At 44.4% G+C, this 13,972-nt stretch overlaps 1 long non-coding RNA gene across 1 annotated transcript; it reads right to left on the reverse strand.

The window, feature by feature from the left end:
- Positions 1-11,099: 11,099 nt before the first annotated feature.
- LOC311585419 lies at positions 11,100-12,293 on the reverse strand. Its single transcript, XR_014775221.1, has 3 exons — positions 12,259-12,293; positions 11,243-11,295; positions 11,100-11,169 (listed from the first exon to the last, which is right to left on the reverse strand). It is a non-coding gene; the product is annotated as an uncharacterized lncRNA (long non-coding RNA).
- Between the last annotated feature and the right edge of the window lie 1,679 nt (positions 12,294-13,972).

Genomic DNA, 13,972 nt, shown 5'->3' on the forward strand with positions numbered 1-13,972 from the left:
TTTTGATGGCCCAGTGGGTTTCACTAGGTTACCTACAGAGTCCTGGACGAGAGGTATACCAGTGGCTACACCACTGAAGAAAAGGTCTATTCCTCTCTCCAGCAATTATTAACTGCCTATAGATACTAAGGCAGGGCTGGACCCTCATGAACCATCCCTACTAGCTACCGTTATGTACCCACCATTCCTCCTAAAGGCCCCCTAGACACCATCCCCCACTGTGACAGGGTGCTGACAGGCCCACTCTTGCAAAGATCTTGCATCAATAATCCCAATCTTGCTATGAGATCAGGAGTTTAACAGTCATGTCATGTCCCGATAAGTGTTCTGCTTCACCACACTCCCTCTGATGCTTACATTTTCTTCTGGAATCTTCCCTGATATTCCCTGAGCCTGGGAAGGGATATTATAGAGTCTCCTATCCATGGCTGAGCATTCAATTGTCTCTTATTTTCATCACTTTGAGCAGTTATGAATTTCTGCAGTTACTACTGTCAACTGCCAAAAAGGAGTGTCTCTGACCAAAATTAACAGTATCACTGGTCTACAACTATAAGCATTATTATTTAGATGACATATTGATGATGAGCACATTATGCCCATTTAGCAGCAAATTTTCTAGTAATGCCTGTGACTCCATCTCAACCTGAAAAACAGCTTTTGACCAGGCTTACAGTACCACATATGGATTCCATCCTGTGGAGCAGGCCTCAGCTCTGATCAGGCAGCAGTTAATTACCCCCGTAACAGATCTGCCACTACTGCCTGCCCAATCAGTAGTGGAACATGCAGGGACCACAGCTGAGTAAGACTTTTGATGACAGTCCCCGGCCCCACTGTAGCCTGTATGGCATCCTCTGGCAAGCCAGAAAGGAAGAGACAGCAAGAGAACCCTTTGAGTCAGGACATGGCGTCATTGTGGCTCCAACCTTTAGCAGCCGATTCTTAGTAAATGTTTGTTGTTAAGCAAAAGCTGAGCCTTATGCCAGCAACGTGGATCTGAGCAGAATTATTCTACAAGAATAAACTAAAAGAAGTGTTTAATGCAATACTTTCCAAAGAAACCACATCAGCGATAGATGGAAGAGAGAGAGAGAGAGAGAGAGAGAGAGAGAGAGAGAGAGAGAGAGAGAAGAAGAAGAAGAAGGAGGAGGAGGAGGAGGAGGAGGAGGAGGAGACAGAAGCAGTGGGAGAGAGGGAAAGTGAAGGGGAAGGCAGGCAGAAGTGAAACAATCTGAGTATCAGTTGTAGGAAAACACAAGAAATGTATGCCTATTTAATTAGCTAAGCTATCACAGAGCTGTTATTAAAACGTAGGAAATCCAGATGACAATGGAAAATAAATAATAGTCACGAGAAATACATTTTTATCAGGAGGATGACTCCTGTTCTGTAAGTTGTATGAATATATGTGAACCAGGACTAACTGGGGCTTTGGAAACATGCTCTAGTACAGAAGTGGCCATTTTGATGGATTTTTGTTTCGTTTCGTGTCTGTGAAGTTAGATTTTTTTTTTTTAACTAAAAGCAAACGACCGATGCTACATGGCACATGATGTCACGTTTCCAGACATCAGTGACTTCCATGGCCTCTTCTACCCCAGGAGCTGGATATGTACCAGTTCCTGTTGCCCCACTAAGAGACTGACCAGTCAGAGGAAATAGCTTGTGTTTGATATCTATGTTGTCAGAACTCAACGGGAAACAGAGTCATTCTAAGCCAGGATCAGCACGGGATGTGACAGGGCTGACTCCGAACTTGAAAGGTACTTTCAAGATAATTTGCTGAGTGTCAGATGTATGCCAATCACTCTTCTAAGTGTTGGGATTCAAAAGATGAGCAGACAAAATTCTAACCCTCATAGAAGCTCAAATCCAGCCAGGAAACAGACCCGGGATGAACAGATACAATGTAACACAATTAGTGTTAAGACAGAGTACGGAATAAATACTATAGAATGTTGAGTAGGACATGTTTGGTACAAAAAAAAAAAAAAAAAAAAAAAAAAAAAAGGAATTGTTTTAAACTGTTTGAAAGGCAGGCAGGGATGTTGCAGGCCTGCAGGGAAATGGCTTAAACCTAAGGAAGGAACGCTGGCCTCACCAGCTCTGGGAGCCGGAAGGAGAACACTGTAGAAACCAGGTAGCTAAGCCAGTAATCTCCCCCTCCTGCCCCTCCCTCTCCTTCCCGGGTCTCTCTCCTCTCTCCAGCTCCTCACTGCTTCTGGGTGAATGCGTCCTCCGTCTGTACATCATCTGTGCTATCTTGCTCCAGACAAACTCCACTTTCTCTGTGTACTCGGCCACCCTCAATGGCTTCCAGGCCCCCCACAAGCTTCGGATCCAACACTTAAGCAGCTTGTTGGCATCTTTGAGTCCTAAGTCCAAAGTCCCGAAGAAGGAACCATATAGGTCCATCTTGGATCTGGTCCCAGTGTGTTTGGTGCAGGAGTCAGGAACCGGCTTCTTGTCTGTCTATTTAGCAAAGGGCGGGAAGGGAGATGTGAGGCAGTGACCAGCCTGTCTCTTCAGCGGGAGAGCTGGAACCTAACTCTGACTGGATATGCTGTGACCTAGAAGGTAGTTTGGGGCTTGAATTTTGCGGGTGATAGCGAAGAGGTTCAAGTTTCCAATTCAGTTGTGAAGTAGAATGGGCAGACTTGACTGGATGATGGAAGGAATGTTGCAAATCGTGCGGTTGCTTTCGCTCACTGTTAAAGAGCCTCCCCAATGTCATTGTCCTGGGAACTACCAAGTTTATTTTCCACCGACACGTCCAGCGAATGAATTTCCCTCTAATTCAGCAGCAGTCCCTGTATCCGTCACCAGTTCCAACGCAGCAAGAATAGTTCCAGGAAGCAATCTGATTCCTCAGGGGAATTGGACGCATAGTCTGAAGTCTAAGATATTGCTGCAAACTGCATTAAAAATAAGTGCATGCATACACACACATACTCATACATACACATATATGCATATATATTATACATATATATGCACACATAAATAGGAACATGCATACCCATACACAAGTGCATACACGTGTGCTGACAATACATATACTAGACACATGTAAATACAAAACTCACACAAGAGCTTTCATAGAGAGATACAGAGATTTTTTTTTCTTGGCTGTTTATCCTGTTCCTTGCTAATATATGAAGCAAGTTCTGCAGTCACATAGCTGGGGAGAGTTATATTGTAGCAGCATATGGAAATGTTACAGTCTTTTCCTCCACTCTATGTAAATACAGTGTATTTATAAAGACAGAGACTGTGTGCCAACCCACACTGAAAGTCAGCTTTGTGGGTGGTTTTTTTTTTTTTTTAAAGCGGGGGAGCTGCCAGTTTACAAATTCTTATTTCCATTTCGCACATTGGTTTTTCCATTTCTGCCACCATTAGCATACTTCAGAGTTGTGCAGGTCTTCGGCCATGTCTTATCGGGCAGCGTTTCCACGGCCACCGGATTTCACACCTGAATGCGTCCCTTGTCCAGTGGGTCCCCTGAACACCAGCATTCTCTCTTCCCTGGAACATACCAGATAAAGTCTAAAGTCTGTGTTCTAGTGTGTGGCTTGGGGCTGTCCTCCAGACTTCATGTGTTGGAAACCTGGAGGTCAGGCCTTTGGGAAGTGATTAGGTTTAGATTATGTCAGGAGAGTGAGATCTGGGTGCAAGCACAAGTGACTGTAGAAGAAAAGCATCTATGCTCCTCTGTCTAAGCACATGGTGTCCTCCACCATGTTATAACACAGCAAGAAGGCACCACTAGAGGCTGGCACCATGCTCTTGGACTATTACTTCTTAACTGTGAGCCATATCGATGTCTATTCTTTACCCAGCCTTGGGTATTCTGTGCCAGCAACAGAAAGCGGACTAAGTCAGACACTTTAGCCTTCAACATCAGTAGACTGTGTCTCTTCCATGCATTCAGTGGGAGGTGGTTGTGTCTTCCTTTGCACACCCATGAGCTTTAGCACATATTTTTAAAATCTAACATATATATTGGAGATATCTGCTTCCTTCTAGGGCAGTGGTTCTTAACCTTTCTAATGCTGTGACCCTTCAATACAGTTCCTCGTGTTGTGGTGATGCTCCCCCCCACCCCCCGCCCCGCAACCATAAAATTATTTTCATCCCTACTTCATAACTGGATTTTTGTTACTGTTAAGAATCGTAATGTAGGGGCTGGAGAGATGGCTGAGTGGTTAAGAGCACCGCCTGCTCTTTCAAAGGTCCTGAGTTCAAGGCCCAACAACCACATGGTGGCTCACAACCATCTATAATGTAATCTAATGCCCTCTTCTGACCTGCAGGTATATATGCAGACAGAACACTGTATATATAATAACAAATAAATCTTAAAAAAAAAAGAGATTTGTTAAAAAAAAAAAGAATCGTAATATAAATATTTGGTAGCAGGGTATTTGATATGTGGCCCCTGTGAAAGGCCAAGACCCACAGGTTGAAAACCACTGTTCTAGATGCTGTTCTAGATGCTCTTTCTAATTCCCTGTCCTTTGTGTACTATGGCGACTTAGCACCCTCCACTCTGGACTAGGTGGCTCCCTTATCAGTCTGTGGTTCAAGCAATAGAGTCCAGCCTTGCTTATGCTTAAGGGATTTGTTAGATGGGCCCTGGCAATCAAAATCTAACAGGCTAGACTAGAAAAAAGACTGCCACCACTACCCAGCTTGATATTCTACTCTTAACATTTCCCACAGTCCTTGTGGCACATTAAAGAGAGCACACATCCTCTGTTACTCCCCCTACTGAGAGGCAGTTTCCCCGTCTCTCTGCATGTGGTCTGGGCCTGATATGAAGACAGCGATGAGCTATGTACGCGCCTCTCCTGAGCCTTGGCTATAAACCATGCACACAGCTGTCTTCCTATCCTTGGAATCTGCTCTCTATGCTGTGAGGGAGCCTAAGTGGCCACTTGAGGAAGTTCTCATGGAAAAGAACCAAGACCCCTAGACCAGCAGCCAGCTTGAAAGTCGAACGTCCCAGCGGATGCTACATGAAGCACCGCTAGATTGCACCAACCTACCCCTGGCCTGGTAATGAAATTATGAGCAACTAAATGGTGGAGATAGTTTCAGCCACTTGGCTTTGAGTGGCTGAATACACAGCAATGCCCAACAGAGACAGCCCCTAATTGACTCAGATTTTTTTCCCTAGAGGGACAGGAGAGCTATAGGCTCTGGGTAAAGATCAAGAAACTTGAACATTCAGGTTTCAGTGTTAAATAAACTCCTGACTTCCCCTGACATTTACGTTTCTTCTCAGAAATCTATTTATTTCTTACGAGTGTGTGTGTGTGTGTGTGTGTGTGTGTGTGTGTGTGTGTGTGTGTGTGTGTGTGTTTGGCCTGCATGTATGTCCATGCACCGCGTGCATGCAGTACTGGACGGAGGGCAGAAAAGGGAGTCCTGTGGGGCTGGAGTTACAGAGAGTTGCCGTACATCACATGGGTCCTAGTCTTCCGGAAGAGCAGCCTGTGCTTGTGAGCACTGAGCCATCTTCCAGCCTCACATTTAAGTGTCATTAATGATGGGTCAGTGTTTCCAGACAATTCTAAGAGGCTTAACTTTGCCCTCCAACAGAGTCTAAACTCCAAAGAGAGTCAATGAGGGAAGCCTTGATGTTTCTCTCATATTTAGGGGTCCTCATCATAGTTTTCTGGGAGTCAATGAGCACTCCCCTAAGACTTCTTTCTTGTCACCTCAAGGATGCACAGATCTCTCTGATCTCGGCCTGTTCTGGTAGATGGAGCAATTTCTCCCAACTGTCCACACCTTGGATGCTTGCCTGTCACCTTATTAAACCCATACAAGTTTCCATAACCTGCATTGCTATATGGCTAGGATGTTGAATATCTCCCCCTTGGATGTTATTTTTTAAATGTTCCGCTTTTCTCTGATATTCCTCTGAGTTTTGGGCCTCACTCCAGCATCATGGATCGAGAGTTTCTTTCTTCAGCAACTCCACCATATAGTATTGTCACCCAGTTCTGAGGACAGCGGCAGGATGTGTTGCCAGGGCATCCTGGGGTTGCAAAGAACCCTGGGTGATGGTAGTGGTGGATCTTTTAGAACATTTGTTCCCTTACCTTTGGGTGGAACTACACACGCACACCAGAGTGGTTACAAATCAGGACACACAGTAACTAGGAAAGACTCAACTTTCTATGAAGACAGCTGAGATTCTCCCAAACCAACAACCTGACCTCAAATCATGTCTCCAAGGTTGAGGTCCCAGTCCTTCGCATGCACAGTCCTGAGGCAGGGGAATGAGAATGTTGAGAGTCTTGATTAGTACCCTAGGAGTCCTCTAGATAAGGTCACCGAAATAAAGACGTTTTTTGAGACTAAAGGGTTTTCATTGTAGGTACAAACCGGCATTGTTGTAGGTGACCTAGGGTGCATGGGTCACTTAGTACTTGAGAAAGTCAAAGAACAGTGCGTTGAGTGACAACAAGACATGATAGCAGTGTTCCCAAATGGACCTCCTGTGTCCTTTGAGGCTTAGAGATCAATGGTTCTCAAGTTTAAATTGTCTAGTAGCTGCAGAGCGGCAAAGCTCAGGCCGACTGTGTCATAAGTACAGGGGTGAAGACCAGGATGTCATAATCTCCATGCTGCCTAGTGAGTTCAGTGTTGGGGTGAATCTGGAGCCGTAGGAAGAACAACCCTTAAACTCACTTAGGTACAGGTAGAGTGGTCTCCTTGGAGCCAAAGGACTAACCTCAATCTTGAATAGTCAGGCATGTGATTTGGGCTGCCTTCTGCAGGCCAATGGACAATTCTGGCACCAACAACCAGCTACTTTAAATAACAAGACTCCTCACCTCACATAGCATGGAGAGCTACGGTGGGGCAGGTCTAAGAGTGGTTGCCTGACAGCACTCTTCCTCTATCCATCGGCCATTCCAGCCTGCTGGTGCTCTTCTTGCCCAGTTCCCCACAATTTCGTGAGGGTTCCCACAGTTCTAGGCATCAGATGCAGGTGCCAGGCCCTGAAAGAGTATCATCCTGTGTCTCTCCAAAAAGAAGTCATTCTTTTTTTTTTCAGTTTCTTAACTTTAAAAAAAAATTAATTTATTCATATTACATCTAAATTGTTAGCCCATCCCTTGTATCCTCCTATTCCTCCCTCCCTCCCCCTTCCCCCCTACTCCCCTCCCCTATGTCTGTGACTGAGGGGGACCTCCTCCCCCTGTATATGCTCTTAGGGTATCAAGTCTCTTCTTGGTAACTTGCTATCCTTCCTCTGAGTGTCACCAGGCCTCCCCATCCAGGGTACCATAAGGCTTGGGAGAGGTGAATCCTCTTCCAGAGGTGCAGGGTTGAAAAAGCCTTCAGCACCAAGAGTGCCGAACACCAGGGTGGTTTGTGGGTAGGAATACACCCTAATGAGGTTGTGCTGAGAACCAAATTCAATGAGTACACTAGATACTGTTTTAAAAAGCACATCTAAAACTCATTTTAAAGAAAGAAAATTAATATTATTTTCTAGTTTCCCCAAGCAGTCCTCTTCAGAAGCACTCTGAATTATTGACCTATGTTCTTCACAGGTGACCAGTATGCACTTAAAATAGACTCCATAGACCCCCCCACACACACACACACACAGTCTGGATTTCTGCAGCTCAGTTAAGTACAAAATAAACCCAAAACAGAGGCAGAAAAAAAACTATTATAAAATAAAAACTGTACTTGGAAAGTGTTTTTTCAGATATAGTATTTGCTTAATTAGTCCTATAATTAATTGCCACCAACTGGTACAGTTAACACCTATAGTGTTAATAATAGGTGTTATTATTAACTTAACTTAATAATAGCGTATATGCCATAGAAAGTAACAATAGCATGCACTTTCAAACCAATGGTCATTATACATATCTTCATGTTAATGTAACGAATATATTTGTTATATTATTATGATGCTCTTAGAGATGCCTTGATAATTCTAATATAAAAAGTTAATCAAGAAGAACCTAAAAAAAAAAAACAATATATGTGGTGCCTTAGACAGGATTCTGTAATATTACAAAGGTACTCACAACATTCTAAAGAGATCCAAGCAAGCTATGGATTTCAATACATAATGATAGATTCCATTTTTTTCTGACTATCTCTGCCATCTTAACATCATATATGAACAGTGGGGAAGCAGTGAGGCATGAACCCTCTTTCCTGTTTTTACAGTTTTTGTATAAATGTAAAATGATTCTAAAGCTTAAATTTTATCAACAAGCCATGAATGATGAATCATACACCAATCTCAGTATTCAGAAGGCAGAGGCAGGAGGATTGCTGTGAGTCTAAGGCCAGGCTAGGCTACATGGCAAGACCTTGCTTCAAAATAAGATGATAAAAAAAAAATCATTAACAAACAAAGGAGAATGTCAGCTGGGTGTTGTAGAAATGCTATTTATTAGGTATAGGAAGAAGAGATCAAAGTGTGGTACTTGATATGACTCTGAGTGCAAGAAACACTCAAGTCACTAAGGAGGGAAGATGCGAAGGCAGCCAGGGACCCACCAACTACCCACACATGCCAGGAGAATCCTGAGGACAGGGTTCAGGAGGCAGGACACTACTGCTCATATGTGTCAAGTTTCAGTGGGTTCAACACATGTGGTGTTGCATGATGGGGTTTCTTAATCCCAGACGAATCTCTTCAAAGACCGATGCTGTGTGAGGCCACCGTGACATACACAGGGTGGGGCAGTGTCTCCTGCAACACCCTTACAAACACTTGGTGTCTTTACAAAGGGAAGAACGGAGGCCTGAGACATGCACACGGCTGAGATTTTTTTTTTCTCTCTTGAGTTTTGGAAAAGGTTCACTTAGACTCTGAGCGTGTGCACACACATGGCTTCTGTTCCCTGCACGTCACCCCTCCTTCAAGCTCGCAGCTCCTAGATAAGCTGCCGCTTTGTGTTCTTGGTGTGGGTGTAATGATATGTTTGAGAGTTTTGAAAACTCGATTGTGAGACAAAATGTTCTGTTTTAAACCACGGCGCTGACAATAACCCTAACCAGCTACCTACAAGCACTTACTTCCTGCCTGGACCTTGTTCCCTCTCGAGATTCTAATCTATGGCTAGAGTAGTAAAGCCGGAACACAGCAGCAGGGTGATTCAGAGTTCAGTTTGTAGTAAAGGCGTCTGAATACCCGGAGCTGCTCTTGGGTAGAGCTAGGAAGAAGACGATGTTCCTTTGGGGGCCCACCCACCTCCTTTCACATGTCTCTGGTGTCTACTTCTTTCCTTTCTTATTGAGAGCATTAGCGCTCTCAGTCTTAGCATTCCAGAGTTCCCTCCTGCATCATCATCATCCCCGCCCCACCTCTCCCAGGCTCCGTGATGACCATATACTCCTCACCCCTCAGCACACTAGGGAGGCACCAGCTACACGAGGAGCTGACAAATGCTCACTTGAGTAGCTAGGTGTGACAGTTCGTGCCTGTGACCCCAGCACTTGGGAGGCTGAGACAGGAGGATGGCCATAAGTTTGAGGCCAGCTTGGGCTACATAGTAAGTTTAGGAATACCTTTAATTAGAGTTAGAACATAGAAAGGCACGTATGTACCTGTACATTTTTAGCTATTTTATTGGGTTCTTATACCTACCAGCCTTCCATACCTTGTGCCACCCTAATCCTTCCCAACCATCCAACACTAGTAGGAGGGAAGGAACGTTAGAGGGAAAGGGGGGCATAGACCTCTTTAGACTGCTTCCTGCTGATCAGGGGTGTCAGGTTCCTAGGGGCAAGTCCAGTCTTCATCATCAGAATATCCAATGATCCATCAAATGCAATAAGAGGAACTAGAAGCAGCAGGGGGAGGGGCAGCCACCACCGGCCCTCTCGTGGCTCTCCTGTTTATACCCTCGCCAGAGTCCCCAGAATTCCAAATGTAAACTATCTGCAGGCAGCAAAAATTACTCCCCTCCTATGGCAGGAGACAAGCACAGCAGCTGTGGATACTCTGAAGGAGCTTCATATTCTACACCTGGGATTAAAACAAAAACATTCAGGCTGGAGAGATGGCTCAGCCACTAAAGGCTAGGCTCACAATCAAAAATAAAACAAAAACACTCACAGAACATAACTGTTTTTAAAGAAACCAAAATTCTTACTATACACTATCTTTTGTGTAAGAATGGGGGAAGGAGGAAATTTATGTATGCACACATAGGTATATGTATATATTCATACTCTGTTTAAATAAACTATATAGGTAATAAAGCATTTATATATGTATGTATGAGAATGAAATAAACAGAAGAGGGCCAGGGGTCTCGATCCATTTTATAGTTTCCCAACTTTTGAGTCACAAAAAGGTATTCTGTGATGGTTCATGATCCTTTGAGGGGGTGATAGGCATCCCATTTAGGGCTGAGCATTTAACATTCACTTATTCCCAGCACTTATACCACCGAGGAGTCTGTGCATTAACTGTTGCTCACTAAATACAACACCGGTGATGACCTGCATATCACACACACATAACACACACACACACACACACACACACACACACACACACACACACACCCCTCACACCACACATCCCCACACCCCCACACAACACAAACACTCACATACATACACCCACACACACCACTCACACCACATACCACACACACATACACACACCACACCACACCATAACACATACACACACACACACACCACACCACACCACACCACACCACACACACACAACTCACAAATACTTTTTAAAAAGTGCAGGAATCCAGCTTGAGAACATTCAGACATTCAGGCATATGGCTATTTAAAATGTTGCATTTGGATAAAACTGAAGTACAAAATTGTGAAAAACTTGCTTCTTGGTGTGCCAAAATCACTTAAGCATTTGGAATTCAGGACAGTATTTCTCAGGCAGGCAGGTTCTCTTCAGTGAAGAAATTGAAATAGGAGGTTGGGGAAATGTCCTCTCAGAGTCTGGGTAATTCTGCTAGCTCTCATCCTGTGCCAGCTTGGCTGTTGACAGAGCCATGGAGAAGCATAAAATTCTGAAATCTCTCAAGAAAAAAAAAAAAAAGATACACTGGGCCATGTCTCACCAGGGCGTCGTCTGCCGGCTGCTTTTCAATCCCTGCCATCCTTCTTTCGATTGGACTCACTCGTGTCCTAGAGCAGATCTCATATTAGTTGTATTGGTGGGCACGGTTGGCTTTCTAAGCCCAGCGTGTTCATCAGTTACCTGTATAAAAGGCACATTGCTTTCGGTGGCATCTTCACATAGTGGGCCGATTTCTGTCAGGAAAGCAACAGAAGGAGAGAGGGCAACAAATGCAAATCCATGTGTGAGTGCAGCTTGCTTTATTAAAGACCCCTTCCCAGCCTGGCAGATGGGACATCAAGGGGCAGCCTATGTCCCTCCCTCACCCACTGGAGATTCCTGTATTTTTATCATCCAGCTTCACTTCAGTGTGTGTGTACATGTACGTATGTATGTGTGTGGTGTGTGTGTGTGTGTGTACATGTATGATGCATATGTGTATGTATGATGCCTGCGGTGTGCATGTGTGATGTGTGTACATGGACAGTGTATTTAGTATGTATGTACGACATGTGGTATGTGATTGTGTACATGTATGTGTGTGTGTATGACATGTATGGTGTGTGCTATGTGCATGTGTGGGGTGTGTGTGTGCATGTATGATGTGTATGTGTATGTATGATGTGTGCAGTGTGCATGTGTGATGTGTGTACATGAATGGTGTATTTAGTATGTATGTATGACATGTGGTATGTGATTGTGTACATGTATGTGTGTGTATGTATGACATGTGTGTGGGGTGTGTGTGTGTGTATGATGCATGCATGTTTAAATGTATACAACAGTCAGAAAGTAGAGGTCAGAGGACAACCTCAGGTACCTATCTTTTCAGAGGATTTCTTTGTAGTTCAGTGCTGCATGCATCAGGTGAGTTAGCCTGTGAACCTCTGAAGATTCTCCCTGTCCCTGTAGGAGCGCTGGGATCAGACACATGTACAGCGTGCCTGGTTTTACAAGGGTTCTGAGGACTTACATTTGCATGGCACCATTTTTTACCCACTGTTTGCTTCTTTTCCCCTGGTACTAGGTGTGGGCTATTTGCAGAAAAGACTATCAAATCTACTGGGCTTTAAAGAATAAACACCTCGTTGGTGTTTAATGTATTTTTATTTAATGAGTAAGGTTTTCAATCCAATTAAATCATAGCAGGAAATCACCTAAAGGTACCAAATGTGAGGAGCATTAATACATTGTGTGTTCATGTGAAAAGATAATGCCACGCCATTTCTAAAGAAGAGGAGATGACACTTCAGGAGGAATCTCTGGTTCTGCAGAACCCCTCAGACATACTGTTCTTCCTGTGGAGAAAGTGACGCCACAGTTACTCACCTGCTCGGAAGCACCAGAGGACAGACATTTGTTGCCCAAGAGAAGTTAGTGCATGTTCTGTGTAGCCAACAATTTCTCCAGACTGCCTCCTGCCAGCAGTTGTTTCTATGGAGGTGACTCACTGCATGAGGAGCCCAAGACCTGACTGGAAAGTGGCTGAGGTGACAGCAACTTTCCCTGAAGTTTAATGTTTGACAGTTTTTCTGGGGTAAAATGAGAGGACCCTAAATAATTCCACCAACAGAGCCAGACAGAGGTCTTTGGTAGAAAAGTACATTGAAAGTAAGCAGAGATGGCCTAGTGGCCAGATATCTAAAAAAAACCAAAAACCAAAAAACAAACAAACAAACAAACAAATAAAAAAACAACCTGAAAAGGCAGTGTGGGCCCACAAACAGGTAGACATGACTCTACTCAAAGGCAGCAGTTTGGAGAGGGTGACCTTATAGCGACTGTGGTTACCATGGCAGCTGACTCTAAGGCTAAAAGTAATACCATGTATTGGTGAAATTCAAGCTACCGGTTCAGTGGCTCTAAGAAAACCAGTCTTCTCTCTCATGGGTATTGGATAACCACAGAAGCATGGAGAGCTCCACATCTACCCTGGTCAACAGACAGACATTCAGAGAGTGCGGTATGGAGGGAAGCTGGGCTAGCCTGCCTGGACCAGAGGCCAAATGAAAACGGGGTTCCAGGGCTGGAGAGATGGCTCAGTGGGTTAGAGCGCCGCCTGCTCTTCCAAAGGTCCTGAGTTCAATCCCCAGTAACCACATGGTGGCTCACAGCCATCCATAATGTAATGTGATGTGATGCCCTCTTCTGGCCTGAAGGTGTACATGCAGGCAGAACACTGTATACATAATAAATAAATAAATCTTAAAAAAAAAAAAAAGAAAGAAAGAAAATGGGGTTCCAACATACGCTCTGGGCTACAGTGGGATGGAGGGATGGATAGCATATCATATGGTTGAAGCCAAATAGCTTCCTTACATGCTACACTGTTGGCTGAGTGGCGTCCCCAGAAATTCGGGCTAACCTGGCACTTTAGAATGTGGGACGTTTGCAGATGAGCTCAGCTAAAAAGAGATCATACTGGACAGGGAGGGAAGACTTTAAGTAGGATGACTAATAGAGACACACAGGGGACAAGGTCACGTGGAAACAGAAGCAGGTTTGGGAGCGACACTGCTGCAAGCCAAGGGACGCTAAGGAATCCCAGAGGGTAAAAGAGACCAGAACCCACCACCACCACCACCACCACCACACACACCAGACAGAGGCCTTGCTCGAATCTTGTTTCCAGGCTTCCAGCTCCAATGCTGGGAGAGAATACATTTCCTTTGTTTTAAGTGACCCAGTTTGAGGGACTTTGTGTGGCAGCTAAGGGAGCTAGTATATATGATTTTCTCGACTGTTCTTGATTTTGAAAAAGTAAGCACATGTTCACACGTATGCGTGTGCATGCTGGGGAATGTATACAGAAAAGTGACACGACAAGACCTTGTGGCAAAAATGTCAGTAGTGAATGTTTTTAATAGTGGA

Source organism: Acomys minous (genome assembly GCF_964271855.1).
Source record: "Acomys minous genome assembly, chromosome: 15".
NCBI classification, from domain to species: domain Eukaryota; kingdom Metazoa; phylum Chordata; class Mammalia; order Rodentia; family Muridae; genus Acomys; species Acomys minous.